The following is a 21,326-nucleotide window of genomic DNA, read 5'->3' as shown; positions in this document are numbered from 1 at the left end:
TTATAAAATTATTCCAAAAATATTCCATTCCATTCTAAATTATGCTAGAATGATGCTAAAACTTCTAATATGCTAAAAAATATTCCAGACTCGAAAATTTTATCAGAATTATGCTAAAAGAATAAAATTATGCTAGATATGGTAACACTGGCAGAGGGGCTGCGGGAAAGGGACAGAGGGTGGCGTGAGTTTACCGCGCTGCAATTGGAAGTTGCGGGAATTTCAAATTTTTTGTTTTCTGTATATTCAAGGATATTTTAGTTGAACTTATTAATGCTAAGAAAATCCGCGAGAGGGCAAAACCGTAGACAAAAAATCCGCAAAAAATGCGGGATTACTGTATATGTATATATTTTTTTCAACTGAATAAATTAAACTGTCCCAGAGACGGTCTGTCAGCTTGGGACTGTCCAAAGCACACGCTGCTAATTTGAAAACATCACATACTTGTAAAGTTGCATTAAATCGAGAAACTCTTGTTAGTTAAACATATCTCCTTAAATATTTGCTCGTGTTAAAACAAAAACATGCTGTTTAGACTCGCATTAGTTGAGAGGTTACTGTATATATATATATATATATATTATATATACACATGCCATCTCCAGAAACTTTTATTAAACTTTGGGAAGGATGTCTTCTAGTGAAAGGGTTATTGAAGTTTACACCAAACCCCATGGGGGGAGGAGGGGGGGGGCAAATATCAAGGTCTATAGAAAAATTAAAGTGGGAAATATATCATTGGGACTGAATGGGTTAAAACAGTGTTGGCCCAATTTGTGCTTTCCCAGTGACATGGCAGCATGATGGTGACAGGGTTGGGGCAGTGATGGGTGGACTACCAGCAGGCATCAGTGATACAGACCAATCTTCAGATGGCTGCACTGAAGATGAGGAATTAATCTCTTAAACTTCTATGAAGAAGCTCAGGTAACAGAATTTATGGACCTTATTCTCTTCCGTTTAGGAGGCTAGCATCTCTTCCTTAGCAAGCAATTTGTATTGCATACTACACCATATGTTTTGTGTATGATATTATGTCTAGTGGCTATAATTCCCTAGTTAGAGTGATGACCTTCCATAGGTGTGGTCAAGAGATGATTGAAGGCTTTCCAGTCATATAATGCCACCAAAAGTAATTGCCTGGTCATCAACCCTCCAATAAATTTGATTATTGTAGCATAGCCTCAGTAGCCCTCATTTATCATTACTTAATGAGAAGTGGTTTCACTATTAAGTTGCTGGTGAAATAACACTTTTTCACATAGTCACTTCATTCCTTCAGTCAGGATAAGTAATTATTATTTCTTAATGTCACCAGACAGTATTAGACTGCCATCAATTAAAACCTAGTTGTGAAAGGAGTTAATAGAGGCCTACCTCCTCTCTGGTTCAAAACATCTCTTCAGAACAGAGTTAAATTATCTGAGAATAGCAAGACTAATTTAAACTGGAGATAATATTTGTGTGCAGAAGCATGATTTGTTATTTATTTTATTTATTTTTTTAATACATGCATTTGCTAGTATTTTTTATTCACATGACAAGCATAACAACAGGGTAGTTGCAACCGCAGGCTCAAATGGACATGAAGCTGGTGGCCTACTGGCCAAAATTGTCCTTCTGCAGTACACTATTCTCCATTTGGGGGATAGAGAGGGAACTGAGGCATGTGTGTATAACTGGCTAGTGGAGCCACTCAGATGCTTTGGTGCCACCATGTAATGGTGTCCCTCTCCAACATCAAAAATGGGGTAAAGGGCATGTTGAAATGGAACTCACCCTACATTGAAATTGCATTTGAAGTCAGATGGAGAATATTCCTTAATTGTGATTGTTTTTGGCATCTGTAGGTCCTGGCCCAGTGTTTAAAAATAGTTTGGGAGGGGAGGCTAATAAAATCGTAGACTTAATTTTAAAAAAATAAAAATGATAAAATATGTTGAGTTATCCGACTCTTATATTTTAATTTACAGGCCAATTGACCCAGAAATCATGGTGTGAGGACAAGGCTAAAAAATCAAGGTGAAAGGACATGGCAATAAGAGCTGGTAAGAGAAACATGGAGAAGGAAAAATCTCTTTGACACATGTGAAAATAAGTCAACTGGAGTGAAGGGGTAAAATTTGTTTAATCGTGATTCACTTATAAAGTTGCTTTGATGTCAGAAAAAAGTGGTTTTGTAATTTTAACTCTGAAATAAGTGCTGTATTTGTACTTGAAACTCTACTGTCATTAGCTCTTTGTATATATATATATATATATTTATGCATGTATACAGTAAACCCTCAATATAACGAACCTTGGTATTGCAAATTTTGGATATAGCAAACAGCCAAATTGTGACCAAATTTCCCCCAAATTTTGCAAACAAAGGTTGCTAAATTTGGGGGAAGTTCATGAATCAGCCCACGGTGACAACAGTATCCCCAGACACAGTAAGTGTACTGTAACAGTACTATATTATTGTGTATACTTATCCCTCAGATAGTACTGCCCCTTGGATATAACGAATTATCAAATATAGTGACCCACCCCTTTCCCCAATTAGTTTGTTATATCGAGGGTTTACTGTACACACACACACACATCACACACACACACACACAAAGACTATTTGGCTTAACATATCTTCAAATTTAACCCCCTGAATCCAGTGACATTTTAAGAAGTTTATTAGCACCCTCACACATATTACTCAAATAGGAATTAACTCCCAGAATCCAGTGACAGTTTAAAAAGTATTATCACTCACACATACCGGTATTACTCAAATAGGAAAGCTCATGGTGAACAAGTTAATGAAGACTGTAAATTTTAACTTCTTAGGTTCGGAAAGCCCGTCCTATAATGAATAAAGTCATCTGAAGATAGGAAGAGTAAAATCAAAGTGAAGGAAGCTTTGACTGTACCCTTCTCAGAGCAGAACTAAAATAAGTGGTGAGATTGTTCAACCATTTGTGCTGCCTTGGATTCTGTTATTTTATGTATTGGCCAAGGGGGATAGTAAGTCCCCCTTGGCCAACAAATGTAATTGGCCTGTATTGCCTTATTAGAAGCTTATTTTCTTTAATTAAAACCCATTACTTTTGTCACTTACATGGCAGCACAAATTATCAAAAAATATTAGACTTATAAATTGTAATGTCTTCTTAGATAACTCATATATTTTTATATGAATGATGGTGATGCGTTAATTTTCATCCCTTTGTTCAATTGTGGATTGCATGTTATAGTTTAATATTGGTTTTTCAATTATGAAAAATAATTTTTTTATAAAAATTGTATATTTTGTTTGTCACAGTGTATAATCTTAAGAGAACAAATTATTGCGAAGTGCATCATATATTATTATGGTAATGGACAGTACTGTACTGTACATTACTCCATGAACTGAAAAATTATTTCACCTTACCATGTTTGCTTAGTATTTTCAGAACTTGTTCCTCATTTATATAGTACTGCACCAGGCAGGCAGTCCGGTCACTTGTAAAGCATACCGGTACTTTTGTAATGGAGCTTGATAGCTGGCAGGAACCTATTACAACATTAAAAGGGATGATGCTCTTTTCAGGCAGCCAAAATACGAGACTCAGTTTCAAGTTTTGTAGGATTTTATGCAAAGATTCCAGTCCATAGTATGATGATGAACTATATAGTATCAAGCTGTGAGGTTTAGTCTGAATAGGAGACTCATCTAATAAGCCTATATTCTCACTGTTTACTGAAGCTTCCAAGTACCCCTTCTGTAACAGTTTGTTTCCGCATATGGCTAGTCTGTACTCTCTTGTTTGGACATTTTGACCTGTGGGAAAGAAGTGGAAGAGGGCATGGCTTGGGTGAATAGAAATGACAGTTATTCCTGACCAGTTTTGCCCTTGAAGAACAAGAGGTTGTGCTAGTAGAGACTAAATCTTGCCTCATTTCAGAGTTCTTCCAACTCCTTCCCACATTCTCTGGTATTATATGTATGCACTATATAACCATGTTAACCCCTAAAGACCGCAGATCTCCAGCCTCCCTATCCCCAGAACCGCAAAAATGGTCCGATTTTGTAACTTTCACCAAGGTAAAATTTTTCTTAAAGGTTTCAAGAGCTTGAACTTACCTGAAAAAAGTATGTTTCATTCTTATATGTTACGGTTACCGCAATATCAACCGTCAAAGAACGTCAAAAATAATCATTGTTACCCCGCATGTATAGAGAAAAAAAAAAAAGTTCCACTAAAGTAAATTTTGGTCTTATAGATTTGAAGAACTTGATTTTACACTTCACTCTCATATGTCTAATGGTTACTGCACAATCAACCATCAAAAAAATAAATCCATCCATCCATCCATCCATCCATCATCCAATCCTATGTTGCCCCATGAGGAGCGTAGGAGCCCGGGGCTAGGCTGTTGGTCCCGACATTTAAGATGAGAGTGATAAATAAAAAAATAATGAAACTCACATCAAGCGAGAATGGGACGCCCTTGAAAAATAAGGAGGAATAGGGAGGTGGAGGGATGGTAAGGGGACATCAGAAGGGTGGGAAAGGTAGAGAATATGTCTGCCACACAACCAGTATGGTCTAGAGGGAGTATGAGGGGTAGTTTGGGTGCGAGGGAACACAGAAGGCAGGATCAAATAGGGCAAAGTGAGGTGGATAGGTGGCCTGGGGGGCAGGGGGGGGGGTTCTCCACTACCCGGGGAGGGAGCCGGATCATGCTTCCCACCACCTGATGTCCTAGTTCCCATTGGCCAGGTTCCATACGCGTCATAAAAAAAGAGGCAATGCTACTTACTGCCAGTTTGTGGTAGCCTCTGTACCATCGACAGCCACAAGACTTCATACCACATTTTCCATAACTCGTTCGACAGCCATAGATCTTTAGGGGTTAATGTGGTTTGAAAACATACAAGATAGAAGTAATGTATAATGTGCAAAATGAATTACTGAAAAACAGGTGCCAGGAAGCCTTCTTAAAATGACAAGAATAAAACTCATTTTGGTTATCTTTAGGGGTGGATTTTTGTTGACTAAGGAGACTATCTAGGATCTCTTCCTTAGAGATACATTTTGCTTATTTAAGCCTGTAGTATATTAAGATGAACTGAGTACACAACAACAGTAACAATGTTACTGAAAAAAATAGGTTTTGTAAAAGCATTACCAAGGAATTACTGTACAGGACTGAACCAATCTTGGTATTACAGGTTCAGATCCTTATATGTTGATGAGAATGGGAATTGGAATTTGTGTTACAGCACAAGTAATTTAGATTTACTACTCTTCTCCCCGTATCTTTGTACCATCAAAATTCACTTATTTCATAGGGACATGCTAGAGAATACTATAATTGAGGAAGAAGTGCCTCAAACCCTCCGAAGCTGATGAGAATATGACTGAAAAGGTGCAGTTACGTGAGCTCTTCTATCAGTGATAAATTGCCAGCATCTCCATACAGTAACACTTGTCTTTTATTGCCCATTCAAGGCAATACAGGTAAACTGAGCAAATGTAGCTAATTCCCTTAAAATCAGCATGGCAATACTGTATTTAATCTGGAAGAAAAGCTCATGTTACCACACCATGAGTGGGGTGGTTGGAAGGAATGAAATTCAGACAAAAAGGAAAAGATAAAGCCAGCTCTGTGTGCCAGTCATCTCCAGCCTGTTACGTGCATAAATTCTGAGATTGGGTGACTGGAAAGATGAAGAGGAAGTGGAATTATCGTCCAAGATAGACCTTGATAGATCATGTAGTCCTGCTAGGGTGACATGAGAGTGCTACCTCTCGCAGCAATGCAGATTTTGAGGAGGCGCGAACTCTTGACCTCACAGTCTCAAGTCAAGCGCTCTGCCACTAACCCACCATGCTCCTGTGGAAAGACAAAGAGAAGGGACAGACAGATCACACAGGAAACCAGAGTATTGAATATAATTCGTACCTTGAATCAAGTGATATTTTTCTCTATATTCTTCTTATTGTTACATTATTTTCAGATTTGTTGTTGTGGCTCCAGGCTCATCAGGACATGAACCTAATAGACTAGATTGAACTTACCTTTATGCAAATTGAAGAAATTAATTCCCCGAGCTAGACCCTAATGGATCATAATAGCTCTGCTAGGTGACAGGAGTGCGCTACCTCTCCCAGCGGGCAGCTGCCTGGGCAGGGCGCAAACACTTGTCCCTTCGGTCTTCAGTCAGGTGGTCTACAACTGAGCAACCTTGCCCCCATTTGCCTTTATGTAGGCCACCATTCAGCTGTCATGAGACAGGGAAGGAATTTAAAGATGTTTGTATGAGTAGACAGTGTTGGTGCCCTGTTATATCAATGCCACTTTTTTTTTTTTTTTTTTTTAGATACCGACTTCATTTACCCCTTTCTTACAAGAAGTCTGCCAAAAGCTGAAGTAAAACTGTTTGGAGATAGCAAGAATAAATTAAATATGTCACCAGACTGAAGGGGTTAACCAAACACATTTAGTTGCCAGATATAGACTTGTGGCTGTTGATGACAAGTGTATGATCAGTACCCTAAAGTTCCACTGCTTCAGTGTGGTGATACCTTTTTTCACTTCATTCTTGCTACCTCCAGAAGAAATCATTTGAACTGAAGAGGTTAATGAAGGATACTTCAAGCCTCTGCAGATGAAAACGTCTCTCATGCTGAAAAAAGTTGTCTGGTGGTAGCAGATAAAACAATAACTACTTAGGACCTTTAGTATTGACTTCCTATCCCCTGCTGCCAGATGATTTTGTTCAGTTTAGTGGAGTTTCTCGATTGAGAAGGAAATGGTTTTATCTAATTTCTGCAGATGAAAATTATATTCAAAAGTGAATAAAATAAGGAGATAGCAAGATTAAATAATAGAAGGGTTCAAAGGAAAGTACTGTACTGTATTAACCCTTTCTTATTGGGTGACACATCAGTATGCCACCAAGAAAATGTCTGTAGCCATCGGGTGGCACATATATGTGTTCTGGACTTTTAAAATTTGCATGCCAGTATCTGGGTCCCAATAGTGGTTCAGTATCAGGAGGTGGCAAGACTGAGGAGTTGCCATCACAGGAGGACTATTTTATTGTCTATTATTTTCATCTTGTACGAGAAGTATGTCAAGGCATGCAGTATGAGATGTTTTGCTGCCACGGCATCTTACCTAAATCTGATGGAAACGATGTCTGACCACGCAGATTGTATTGTCAGATGAGAAACTGAAAGTGTTACAAAAAAAGAAAAAAAAGCTTTGAGTTCACTATTATACCGAATGGCATACATCTGACAGTGGAGGAGCTTCAACACCACAGGTTTTGATAGCTCACCACACAGGTAATTATTTTTTTTATATAATTTCATCATGTAATTTTCTGAGGAGCTCTGCCTTGTGACATACTGTATTGTAGGTGGAACAGGAAGCTTGTTGTAACTCATCCTTTGTAATTCATTTTGCATATTATGTCTCCTTGTATTTATATCATTTTAATATTGGTAATGTTCCAATCAGTGGCATACGAGTACACGAGGACAATGGAGGTGTAATGTATGTATGAGGGTGCTAAGGCTGCAGTATGTGTTGGTAATGAACTGAGTGAATTTTTCAGTGTGAAGGCTTGATTGAAACAAGGATGACGTGTCATGTCTCCAAGGTTGTTCAGTCTGTATATGGATGGGGTTATAGAAGAGGTACAAGGTAGGGCAGTGGATGTTGGAGTGGCCCTAGTGAGAGAGGGCAGTGTTTGGAAACTCCCTGTACTGTGTTGTTAAGTGAAGATGAAGGGGAGTTGCAAGGCTTGGTGGATGAGTTTGGGAGAGTGCTTAAGAAACGGAATCAAAAGGTGAATGTAGGGAAGAGTTAAGTTATGGTCTTCGAGAGAAGTGAAGTTGGTGAATGTACTGTACAGTGAGGCTGGATGAGGAGGAAGTGGAAAATGTGAGTGTGTCTAAGTACTTGGGTAGTGTGATGAGTAAGGATGGAAGTTTAGAGGGTGAAGTGCTTGAAAGGGTGCAACAGGGAAGAAAGGTTGCTGGTTCCTTGAAAGCAGTGATGCAGTGATAAGAATCATGGGAGTGAGCATGGAAGTGAAAAAGCTACTACAGTACTTGGCTATTGTGATACCAACTCTAACACATGGAAGTGAAGCTTGGACCTAGTTGGAGGGACAGAAGTCAAGAGTGAGAGCTGTGGAAATGAGTTATTTGAGAGGAGCACAGCACATGGAGAGAGAGACTGACAAATGAAGTGAAGGAGCATTGTGGTGTGGATGTGGATGTGATAGGAAGCATTAGGAGAAACTCATGGAGGTGGTTTGACCATGTGGAGAGGATGGAGAATGAGAGATGGGCAAGGAGAGTGTATGTGAGTGAGATGAAGGGAGAGAGCGGGAGGGGGAGGCCAAGAATGAGATGAAGGGATGGAGTGGAGAGGTATATGAGAGAGGGGGATGTGAGCTGGGAGCAGGGCAATGAAATGGCGGGGGACAGGGTGACATGGAGGTGATTTGTTTGTGGCCACCCCTTACGGGATTAAGGTGTCTGGCGTTAGATACATAGATAGAATTATGGTCCCTATTTTGGTGTTTAGTATTTTATGAAAATTGTGTATCTCAAAACCCCCATGTGTGAGACATCCAGGGGGGAAAAAAAAAAAAGAAAAAAAAAAGAAAGGGTTAGATACTTCTGTTCTTGACGAGATTAACTCTGAGGCTCATACTTCTGTACAGTTAGTACCCCATAATACCTATACTGTATTTATCAGTACTGTTAACTGCCTAGCCCCGGGCCCCTACGCTCCTCATGGGGCAATGTAGGATTGGATGATGGATGGATTAACTGTTTCCTGAGGATCTCTGCCTAGCGGCTGTATTGTAGGTGGAATAGGAAGCGTGTTGTAACTCATTTTGCATATTAGGTCCTCTTGTTGTGTTTACATCATATTAATATTGGTAATACTGTATTCCAATCAGTGACATATGAGTACATGAGGACAACAGAGGTGTAATGTGCAAAATCCATCACAAGGGAAGAGGTGTTACAGAATCTACTGAGACACAAGCAAAATTCTTAGTTCTCTTTCCTTGTTATTAGAATCGTGCCTCCTTATGTGGAAAAAAAAAAAGGCCAGGATGATGATGATGTAATGCCTGGAGATAATTTTGTCAAGATAACACTGGGCAATAGACAGATTCTTCGTAGGTAGGATCCTAGTCCATTACCAGATTACCACAATGGGAATAAATTTATCATCATCATCCAGTCCTACATTGCCCTATGAGGAAAGTTTTTCAAGAATCAAAAGCTTGTTTGTTTCCAGACACCTGATCCTAGAGTTCATCCAGAGTGGCTGTAACACCACCATCTACAGGGGGTCATATTTTCATCAGCTAAGAGGGTCTTCTGTCACCACTTCCTTACTCTGGTCAGTCTGTTTTCACCTGACAAAGCTGAGTGACTCCCTCAACTTGGAGTTGTCATTGTGAGGCAGTAATGATATGATTCTTCCTGGTTACCAATCCTGTCAAACCTCCAATCTTACTCTTCTTGGCCATCATCTGAGCTGAAGGGACTGTGAGTCTTTATTAGGTTAGAATGAACATGCCATAATGTATTCGAGGTAAATTATTGCCTACTTGTATATTTGTGTATGGTAACTTTAGTCCATATCAAAAAGGTGTGGTAGGTGGGGGCACTCACCATCCATTCTCTTGATGTAGTCCTGTTCTCGGGTGTCTTCCCTTTCCTCCATCCTTCTTTCCTTCCGTCCACTTCTGTCTTTCATTAATTTTTTCCTTGTGCTTCTGCCTACGGGTGACTACTTCCTCTTCTGTCTTTCTTTCCTTCATTCTTTCCTTGTCCTTCTGCCTACGGGTGACTTTACACTGCCTCTTCTGTCTTTCCTTCATTCATTCCTGGTCCTTCTGCCTACAGGTGACTTTACACTGCCTCTTCTGTCTTTGCTCTTCCTTCTGCCTGTGGGTGACTCTACACTGAGTGACAAGCCAAATGGTTTCCTGTACACCAGGAAACCATATACTATACTGGATGGTAACCATATAACCAAATGTTGGCACCTGGTGGTTTAGTGGGTACTTATGGTCTTGTATATTATACAAGAGGTGGTTGGGGTCTATTGCTCACATAATGCCACTCAGGGATGAGTGAGGCTGGTCACTCATCTTAAATGTCAGGGCCAGCTTACCTAGACCCGGGCTCCTACGCTCCTCATGGGGCAATGTAGGATTGGATGATGATGATGTAATACACTGTACAGGAGATGATAAAGAAGAAAATATACAAAGCCGATCGCGTACAGAGTTGCTAGAAAGCCTCCTAGGCTTACTGTACCCTTTTTTTTTTTTTCTTTTTCTTTTTTTTTTTTTCCCCCTCGAAGTTGGCCTTAAATTTCCATCTTTCCAGTTTGATAGCAGAGTTGTAACTGATATATTAATAGCCTATGATGCTAGTCATACAAAGATACAGTACAATGGAAAGAATGCGTTCTGCAAATGACATATACATGAAATAAGCAAAAGAATAAAAATCGGCCACTAATGAGAACAAACTATTGAAGAAAGTATAAGCAGATAGGCTGCATATATAATTTTCTTCAGCTTTAGCTGCATGATGTGCCACGAAGCTGGGGATATCTTTTTAATTTCATTATTGGTATCTGACAACTGATTTTGGCGTAAGATTGAACTGAATAACTCGCATACAGCCATCATAAACCCCCTTTGTACAAGGCACATTCCCAAGTCGAATAAAATCTTGTAGCTGCATGAGTAAACAGGGACGTCAATGGGCTCTGGGATATAAGATTGTTTAAACTACATATTTTTACTTGGTTTCATAACTTTTCACAACCAAATCAGAGCTAATATTACAGCGGGAAATGCGATCAAGCACGACCGTTACAGACAAAATACAACGGTGTTTTAAGATGGCACCTTCATATGGTGGCACCACTGAGCTCTACAGTTTGGAGAGGGTTCCTCATGGGTAGTGCCACGTAATTTGTGTCCGCCGCCAGGACGACGCTGGTGTAGCGATTTAACACCACGCCTGATTCCCGGGTTTTTTGTACTGAGCTGCTCTGGGTTTTTGAAAGCAGCTGGTGATTCCGGAAAATAAAGTGCCACAGTCCACTGTGCAGCTTACGGATGCAAAAATGGGTACAGGAACTCGTCGAAGAGAGTAGGCATTACATTTCACAAGCAAGAAGTATATCTTTTTAATTCTCTTAAGACTACTGCCTCCTCGGGAGGTGCAGGGAGTCCCCAGTATCCCTGCATGCATGAGACGACTAAGTCTTTCCATGTCCTCTTCTGTTCACACACTAGTAGATATTTCCATGTTTCTTCCGGCATTTATGAATTTGGACATCAGGTTTCATGACATGGATAGTCTAAGGACCACACACAGTCAACACCATCACTTCGACTTAAAACAGCTTCATCATCACTATCATTTCAACCATACTATGTTTTCCCTTTCTGCCATTACCTTTCTCTGCCACAGTGCCATGAAGGGTAAGTTCTGCACTGCAGCGACCTATGGCGTTTCATACTCATTGGCTAAATGTACCCCATGTACATTGAATGTGGTAAATAAAATATATATATATAAGCTACGAGTGGGGATGTTTCAATACGGCGGACAAAGTCACGCTCGCGGCAGAGATAGGTGTCCAAATCTTATTTCGCAAAGGAAACTATATGAAGAGATGAAAACCCAAATAAGAAAAAAATGTCAGATATTAGCAGACAACACTGTTATTCTTAAATTGACTAAATTTGGAAGAATGGAGTGCTTCAACTATTGAAAAACTGATGTATTATTTTAATTCGACCACCAGTAAATGAATGATTTAATGTTTGTTTACTCTTCTAAGTTTCTGTTTGTACAGTATTGTATTATGTTCTTTGCAAAACCCTATGTACTCCAAAACCCCACCTGGGATTGCTCAAATAAAAAACTTTCAAATTTTTCAAACCTTTCAAAACCTTTCCCGTGTTACCCCTGCACAGCTTCATACTGTATGGTGCTACCCCGCACTCACCCTCCCTCTCCGCCTCTAGCCCCTCACTGACCCCCCCCCTCTCGAGCTACCCCCGCACTCACCCTCCCTCTCCGCCGCTACCCCCGCACTGACCCCCCTTCTCTTGAGCTACCCCCGCACTCACCCTCCCTCTCCGCCGCTACCCCCGCACTGACCCCCCCTCTCTTGAACTACCCCCGCACTTACCCCCCCTCTCTCGAGCTACCCCCACACTCACCCACCCTCTCTGAAGCTACCTCCGACACTTGCCCGAAATCGCTTGGGCTACCCCCTCACTTACCCCCCACTTCCCCCGCACTGACCCCCCCTCTCTCGAGCTACCCCCGCACTGACCCCCCCTCTCTCGAGCTGCCCCCGCACTTACCCCCCCTCTCTCAAGCTACCCCCGCATTCACCCACCCTGTCTGGAGCTACCTCCGACACTTACCCGAAATCACTTGAGCTACCCCCTCACTTCCCCCGCACTCACCCCCCCTCTCCGCCGCTACCCCCGCACTCACCCCCCCTCTCTCGAGCTACTCCAAGCACTCACCCACCCTCTCTGGACCTACCCCCGCACTCATCCACCTTCTGAGCTACCCCCGTACTCATCCACCCTCTCCTCCCCAAAGCCTTCTGCCTACTAGCTGTTAAGGGGGAGGATTTTTCTTTTTTTACACCATCTACAGAAAAAGGAAAATAATATCGACAGCAAAATATTATTTAATGCTGTTCTGCGGTTGTAACTTCCAGCCTCTGAGAAAGAAAATATACACAAGTATGTTATTGACGAAGGAGGAGGAAGTGCAGAAGGGGGACGAGGAGGAGAAAAGAAGAGGAGGAGGCGGAAGTGCAGGAGGGCGAAGAGGATGAGGATTAGGAGGGAGAGAAGGATGAGGTTCAGGAGGAGGAGGGGAGGATGGGGGAACGAAAAGGTGCAGGAGGGGGGGAGACGGACGAGGAGGAGGAGGTGCAGGAGGAAAAGGATGAGGATAAAGCGGAGGAGGAGCAGGAGTGACCTGGGGAGGAGGAAGAGAAGGTACAGGAAGAGGAGGAGGAGATGCAGGAGGGAAGGAAGAGGAGGAGAAAAGTGCAGGAAGGGGGAAAAGAAGGAAGAGGAGGAGAAGGAAATGCAGGGGGGGGAAGAGGAGAAGGAGGAGGAGGGGGTGGGAGAGAAGGAAGAGAAAAAGGGAGAAGGGGAAAGGAGAGGAGAAGGAGGAGGAGGAAGTGCATGAGGGGGAGGATGAGAGCTAGGTATGAGGAACGGGAGAAGGTGCAGGAGGGGGAGGAGGTGCGGGAGGAGCAGGAGGAGGAGGAGGTGCAAGAGGAGGAGGAGGGGGGGGATGGGGGGACAAGGAAAAGGTGCAGAAGGAAAAGGATGAAGATAAAGCGGAGGAGGAGCAGGAGCAGGAGTGACATGGGGAGGAGGAAGAGATACAGGAGAGAGGGAAGAGGAGGTGGAGGAGGAGAAGGAAGTGCAGGAAGGGGGAGAAGAAGGAAGAGGAGGAGGAGGAAATGCAGGGGGGGGGAGAGGAGGAGGAGGAGGGAGAGGAGGAAGAGAAGAAGGGAGACGGGGAAGAGGGGGAGAGGAGGAGGAGGAGGAGGAAGCGCACAAGGGGGAGAATGACAGGGTGTGAGGAACAGGAGAAGGTGCAAGAGGGGAAGGTGTGGGAAGGGGAGGAGGAGGTGCAGGAGGAGGAGGGGCAGGGGAAGGAGGAATTGGAGAAATGGAGTTCCCCCGAGCTAAGCCCTGTATTGGACTATATAGCCCCGCTAGGGTTACAGGAGCGAGCTACCACTCCCGGCACAGGTGCAGGAAGAAGAGATACAGGAGGAGGAGGAGGAGGTGCAGGAGGAGGAGGAGGGGAAAAGGAAGGACGAGAAGGATAAAGGCGGAGGTGCAAGAGGAGGAGACGGGGAAGGGGAAAGAGGAGGATGTGCAGGAGGAAGAGATGCAGGAGGGAGAGGTGTAGGATGAGGATGAGGTGAAGAAGGAGGAGGAGGAGGGGAAAGAGAAGGAACAGGAGGTGCAGGAGGAGGAGGGGGGGAAGGGGAAGGAGGTGGAGGTGCAGGAGGAGGAGGGGAAGAAGGAAAAGGAGGTGCAGGAGGAGGAGGCTCATCTGAAATGTGAAGAGGGGGTAAATTTTTACTTTAGTCCCACCCTGCCATATTTTCCCAAGAGTTTCAGAATGCAATGTTTTATAGTGTTTTTCATGTGAATCTGATAGTCATTTCTGTCGCAAAATCACTCGTTTTCCGTAACCCCCCCCCCCCACTGTACCGAGGTTATTGGGGGAATACGACGAAAACGAGTAATTTTCACTGAAAATGACCACCAGAATCACATGAATAACTCTAAAACATTGCATTCTGAAGCTCCTGAGAAAGAATAATGGGGGACCTTTGGGAAAGCGTGGTTTTGGGTGGGGGAAACACGGAAAATCGAGTGATTTCCGACTGGAACTGGTATCCAAATCAAACGAAAAACACTAAAATCCTTCGGAAAAATATAATTTTCAGCTCCTTGAGTTCGTGTTTCCTAACTGGGGGGCTTTGCCCCCCAGACCCCCCAGCCCTGGCTGTTTCCTAACTGGGGGGCTTTGCCCCCCAGATCCCCCATTACATTAACCTAACCTAACCTAACCTATCCTATCCTAGGGGAATGCTCGCCTAGAGATCAGATCCTAGGGGAATGCTTACCTAGAGATCAGAAACGGTGAATTTGCACTGCACCTTCCCCTTACTCTTCCTACTTTTTTTTTTTTCCACCGGCCACAGTACCACTGATGTCTGTCTTCCCGTTATTTGCAGGGCAAATCACGCTCTTTACACTGCACTGCACTTGGCAAAACCCCGTGTTTTCTTAGTAGTTCAATAGATGTTTCGTTATTACTGTGATAGTCCTTGATAATCTGCCAGTAGTCCGTCTTACACCCGATACAAGCTTTGAAATCGACAACACGTTCTTCTGCACCGGAGGTCATGACTTGTGACCGACTTTCAAATCTCGGGCGTACTTGCGTAACCCACAAATACTTCAAGCTGATTGGCTGGTTTTACCTACGACTGTTGTGATTGGCTGGTTTCAAAAGTCCCTCTTTCTTTGCGACGCCTGACTGGCTGTTTTTAAAGCTCACATATACGAAATTACCAGCCGAGTACACTCGAGTCCAGCCGACTTAGACCGAGTGAACATGCCCGCACCAGCACACATGGCGCGACATTCATCTCAAATAATTAAGAAAAATAACATATCGGAAAGTATTTAATTAAGAAAAATAACATATATCTCGGAAAGTATTTATTTGCGACGGATGTTTACTGAGAAGAAAATGATGTACTCAATAGGCTACAGCCGACATATAGAGATAAGTCACATTTTCCAGCGACCGGGTGGGATTAAAGTAAAATAATACCGGAGGGAATAGCAGGCCTAAGTACCCCTTCTGCTGTCCACCATCCTCCTTTTGAGGGACAGGGAGGGAACTGAGTACAAAGGAGCACTAAGGAAAGCAAACAGCAACAGACCTAATGGACCTTTTAGCGGGTGTTCACACTGTCGGTTCGCTCCGCTCACGGTCCACTCGCTCCGGTCAAAATATCTTTTAAATGGATCGTGAGCAGAGCGTTCCTTGACCGTTACTGCCAGTGTGAATACTTCCACTGAAATGCATGTAATGATATTTGACCGGATCGTGATCGTCCCTATAGTGTGAATTGGGCTAAGGCTCTATTCACACTATAGGCACGGTCACGTTCCATTCTCGCTCCTCACAGTCCTGGTGCATTCACACGTCCGGTCCGCTATCATTTCGCTCACGGTCCCGTCATCCCCTCTCCCTCTGTGACTTTTTACGAGCCCAGTTGGCAATGATCGCCATTGCATTGGATGAAGAAGAAAACCACCCATTCATCCAATCCTACATTGCCCCATGAGGAGCGTAGGAGCACGGGGCAAGGCAGTTCGTCCCGACATTTAAGATGACAGTGACCAGCCTCACTCATCCCTGAGTGGCATTACATGAGCAATCAACCCCAACCACCCCTTTCATATCAACCTCCACCGGCTCAATCCGATTGGAGAGCAATAATTACCCACTAAACCACCAGGTGCCAAAATTTGGTTATATGGTTACCACCCAACGTAGTAAATGGTTTCCTGGTGTACAGGAAACCATTTGGCTTGTCACTCAGTGTACTGTAGAGTCACCCACAGGCAGAAGGAAGAGGAAAGAATGAAGGAAAGAAAGACAGAAGAGGGAATGTAAAGTCACCTGTAGGCAAAAGAGCAAGGAAAGAATGAAGGAGAGAAAGACAGAAGAGGATGGAAGGAAAGAAGGATGGAGGAGAGGAAAGGTCAGGCACCCGAGAGCAGCACTACTTCGAGTGAGTGGATGGTGAGCGTCCCCACCTACCACAGAAAAAAAAGAAAACAAATTAGAAAACAAAGGCGAAAAAGAAAGAGAGGGTGGGTTCATCCAATCTTGCAAGATAGGAAAAGTGTAGGGGAATTTCATACACTGTTTCCACATCTGATTGATGATGAAAGTAAATTCCACAGCTATTTTAGAATGAACATTGGAACATTTGAAAAAATACTATCAAAAATTGAGGATGACCTGAAAAAGGAAAACACATAATTCAGAGGGCTGAATCAAGACTGGAGCGGAGCGAGACCGTGGCTGGTGTTCACACTGTCGGTTCGCTCCGCTCACGGTCCACTCTCACTCCGGTCAAAATATCTTTTGAATGGATCGTGAACGGAGCGAGAGCGGAGCGTTCCTTGACCGTTACTGCCAATGTGAATGCTTCCACTGAAATGCAATGAATGATATTTGACCGGACCGTGAGCAGAGCGAGAGCGGAGCGCGACCGTCCCTATAGTGTGAATTGGGCCTTAAGCAGGAAGACAGAATAAGTGAAAATGGAAGGATGTTTGTGGATCCCGGCAGCTTCACTATCAAAACATATCGGTGCCATCACGCGATGGCATCCCTATTCAGTAGTTTTTGAATTCGAAAACTCTCTTCAACGAGTCTATTCAAAGCTAACTAAAATCGTCCGTATTACCCCATTCACTTTAACCTGGTGCAAAATTTCCATCTGAATTGTTGAGGTGTGACCAATGATTAATACAAGAGTATGTTGGTAAATAATATCACAAACGACCTGTAGTGGCAGTAATTATCTATGATTATCAATACTCACACACACACACACCACTACCAAATTAATACTACAATAACTGCCTCTCTCTCTTTCTCTCTCTCTCTCTCAAACAAACGACCCCCAAAAATGTCTCAAAAATCTCTCCATTACTTAACAAAATCATATGGAGGGTGTATAGAAAAAAATAATCAGACTGAAGGGGTTAATGAAGGTCACATCTAACCCCCGTTTGAAAAGTCTCCCCTAAGCTGAGAGAGAGAGAATGTAGAATGTGGAAAATTACTCGCTAAGAAGGATGAGTAAGGAAGAATACATAAAGTCTCACTGGCCCTCATTAGGGTGCTTCAAAGAGAGAGAGAGAGCGCAGAATGTGCAAAATTGCTCGCTAAGAAGGACGAGTAAGGAAGCATACACGAAGTCTCACTGGCCCTCATTAGGGTGCTTCAAAGCACCTCTTCCTTTGCCATTTATTTTGCATTTCATGCTTTCACATTGACACTGTTGGTATTAATAATAAACATAAGGATACTGGGGTGCAATGTATAAAATAATTCATAAAGGAAGAAGTGTTGAGTACAAAGCCTCCCCTCTCAATATAACGCCTGGTTTTAGTCTTGCTACCTACATGCTGATACTAAGACGCATAGGATGAGGTGTTATGTACGAGGCCTCCCTTCCCAATATAAAGCATGGTTTTGTTCTCGCTACCTACAGGCAGATTCTAAGGTGCAATATGTGGAATAATTCTCGAAGGAAGAAATGTTACGTACAAAGCCCATTCTCATAAAAATTATACTACTGCTCTATGCTACATTCTTTCTACAGCACCTCTTCGTGACTAGTACTAGATATTCTAGTGTCAGTGTCTTAGCTAAGTATGCACAATAAATGGCAATTTTTGGCCAAGTTAGAATAGTATGGCAGTGAAAGGGTTAATGAAAGCTATGGTTCGTATTCTCCTAACATTTCTTCCTTAACGATTTATTTTCCAAGCTACTCATTAACATCCCTTAGTTTGTTTCTGATGTCTTCAATATCGACACAGATAGCATGAATAACACACAAGAATACAGCAGCCTACCGAAGCACAGTAAGAAATAAATCGGCAAGGAAGAGATGGTAGTGGGTAAGGAGGCTCCCTAACACCTCTCCCTTAACGACTTTCCAAACTATTCATTGATATCCCCTGGTTTGCTTCTGTCTTTTCAATACCAACATAGGTGGCATGAATAACACACAAGAATACAGTAAAGGAGCAGAATCAGAAATAAACTGGCAAGGAAGGAAAGTGTTAGTGGGTAAGAAGGCTCCCCAACACCTGTTCATTAGCAATTTATTTCCCAAACTACTCATTACTTTCCCCAAACACCCAAGAATATAATAACGGAGCAGAATCAGAAAGAAATCGGTAAGGAAGAGGTGTTAGTAAGATTCCTGAATAACACACAAGAATATAGTAATGGAGCAGAATCAGAAATAAATCTGTAATGAGGAAGTCTTAGAATGCTTCCTGAGTAACACAGAAGAATATGGTAACGGTTAAGAATCAGAAATAAATCAGTAAGGAAGAGGTGTAAGTAAGCTTCCTGAAAAACACACAAGAATAAAGGCCCGGAGCAGAATCAGAAATAAATTTGTAATGAGGAGGTGTTAGTAAGCGTCCTGAATAACACACAAAAATATAGTAACGGTGCTGAATCAGGAATAAACTGGTAGGGGAGAGGTGTTGGTAAGCTTCCTGAATAGCACACAAGAATATAGTAATGGGGCAGGATTAGAAATAAATTGGTAATGAAGAGGTGCCAGTAAGCTTCCTGAGTAACACACAAGAATACAGTAACAATGCAGAATCAGGAATAAATCAGAAAGTGGTGGTACTGTAGTAAGCTTGATGAATAATACAAAAGAATATACTGTACCAGTAGTAACGGAGTAGAACAGGAAGAAATCAGTAAGGAAGAGATGTTAGAAAGCTTCCTAACTGTACTAGAATACCACCCCAAGTCAATCCTAAACTGAATAAAATTGTCAGTACACCAAACATGCGTATGTATGTACGTGTATGTGTATAGGCAGACAGACAGACAGCTAAATAGACAGATAACTCACGTGGAATTACAAGTCCCTAAAATTTATTACTAAATTCCTTTTCATTGAAATTCTATGACAAAAACTTAAGAATGATGTTTACTAATCATATTCTGGTAAATGACACTATTCTTTTATTATAAGTAACGAATAGTCTGACGAAAATATAGGGGGCGTACCACGAACCCCCCCCCCAAAAAAAAAAAAAAATCCGTAACTATATCTCCTCAATCCCCACAAAATAAAACAGAAATATAAATAATAAATAAATACACACACATACACACATTCACACAAAGCTGTCATCTAGACATAAAGAATATAATGAAAAATACCCCACTGGACTGAAGGGGTGCCAAAATTGTATCCTAACAAAAAATCATCTGGAGGTAATTAGAAAAAAAATATGATCCAGTTATTTTCTTTTCCAATCGCCTATCATCCATTTTACGTGCCCAAACCATCGCAACACTCTCTGTTCAACTCGTTCAACCATCTCCTGCTTAACGCCAGTTCTCCTTCACATTTCAACATTTCTCACTCAATCCATACACATTACTCCATACATACTCCTCAGACACCTTATCTCCATTGCATTCAATCTCTTCCTCTGCTACACCCATATTCCATATTTCAGCCACTGAGCTCTACTGTACAGTATGGAGAGGCTTTCTCATGGGTAGCGCCACGTAATTTGTGTGTCTGCTGCCAGGGCGGTGCTGGTGTAGTGGCAGCCATGTTACACCATGCCTGATGCCCAGGTTTTTTGTACTGAGCTGCTCAGTGGGTTTTTGAAAGCAGCCGATGATTCTGGAAAATATAGTGCCATGGTCCACTGTGCAGCTTACGGATTCAAACATGGGCATAGGAAGTCATCGAAGAAAGATGGCATTACATTTCACAAGATATATATCTTGTTGCTAATTCTGTAAGATCACTGCCCTCTGGGGAGGGGCGGGAAGATTCTTCCCCAGTATCCCTGCATGTATGTGACGACTAAAAGGGGCCCAATTATTTCCAGTCTTTCTCTCCATGTCCTCTTCTGTTCACACTCTTGCAGATATTTCCTCGTTTCTTCTGGCGTTTATCAGTTTGGACATTCGGTTTCATGACATGGATAATCTAAGGACCCCACACCATTTCAACAACATAACTTTGATGTAAAACAGCTTCAACATCACTATCATTTCAAAGTTAATACCACACTATGTTTTCCCTTTCTGCCATTACCTCTCTCTGTCTTAGTGCCATAAAGGGTAAGTTCCGCACTGCAGCAACCTATGGCATTGTTTCATACTCACTGGCTAAATGTACTCCATATATATAATTCGTTGAACTGGGGGGGGGGGGGATCCATGTATGTTTTTGTATTATATGCTACAAGTGCGGGTGTTTCAATATGGCGGCCAAAGTCACATGCTCGCGGCAGAGATAGCCTCGCCATATGCATGTGAGTAAAAATGTTCTCTATGTGCATCAAATAATGATGAGGATGAAGATATAATGATGATGATGACCAATCAATAAGCAAATATAAAATAAAAATTACTGTGCAACAAACATCACACTCCCTGCTTACAACGCTCTCCTACTAACACTACTTATGGTAACTGTCCAGTATCATGTCCTGTCTTTACTTACAATCCTGATCTGTCCTGCAGTGTCCTACTCTCAATGACAGCTTGTCCTGTTGTGTCCCAGTGCTTACTTCCCTATCCTGCAAAGAGTTTTACACTGTCTTACGATACATCCTGCACTAGGCTGGAAAGCATACCAGATTATCCTATAACAAATATCTCTTCAGCCTGTTGTCCACCTGGTTATTTTCATATAAGCCTGGGACCAAACCATCATCAACAACAACAACAAGAGCAACAAAACATTATCATACAAATCCAAATACAATACTCAAAATGGGATAAAGAAATAGAGAGTTTACAGGTGGCTTTCCAACACAATGATGACTTGTATTTTATTCTAGGCACTGCCAGATGTTTTTGTATGTTTTGGAGAGATCCCTCACAAGGAAGAGGTTAGAAACA

This window comes from Coenobita brevimanus, chromosome 67, assembly GCF_032717465.1.
Source record: "Coenobita brevimanus isolate Jiangsu-jjx chromosome 67, ASM3271746v2, whole genome shotgun sequence".
NCBI classification, from domain to species: Eukaryota; Metazoa; Arthropoda; class Malacostraca; order Decapoda; family Coenobitidae; genus Coenobita; species Coenobita brevimanus.
This window is presented reverse-complemented; position numbering follows the sequence as displayed.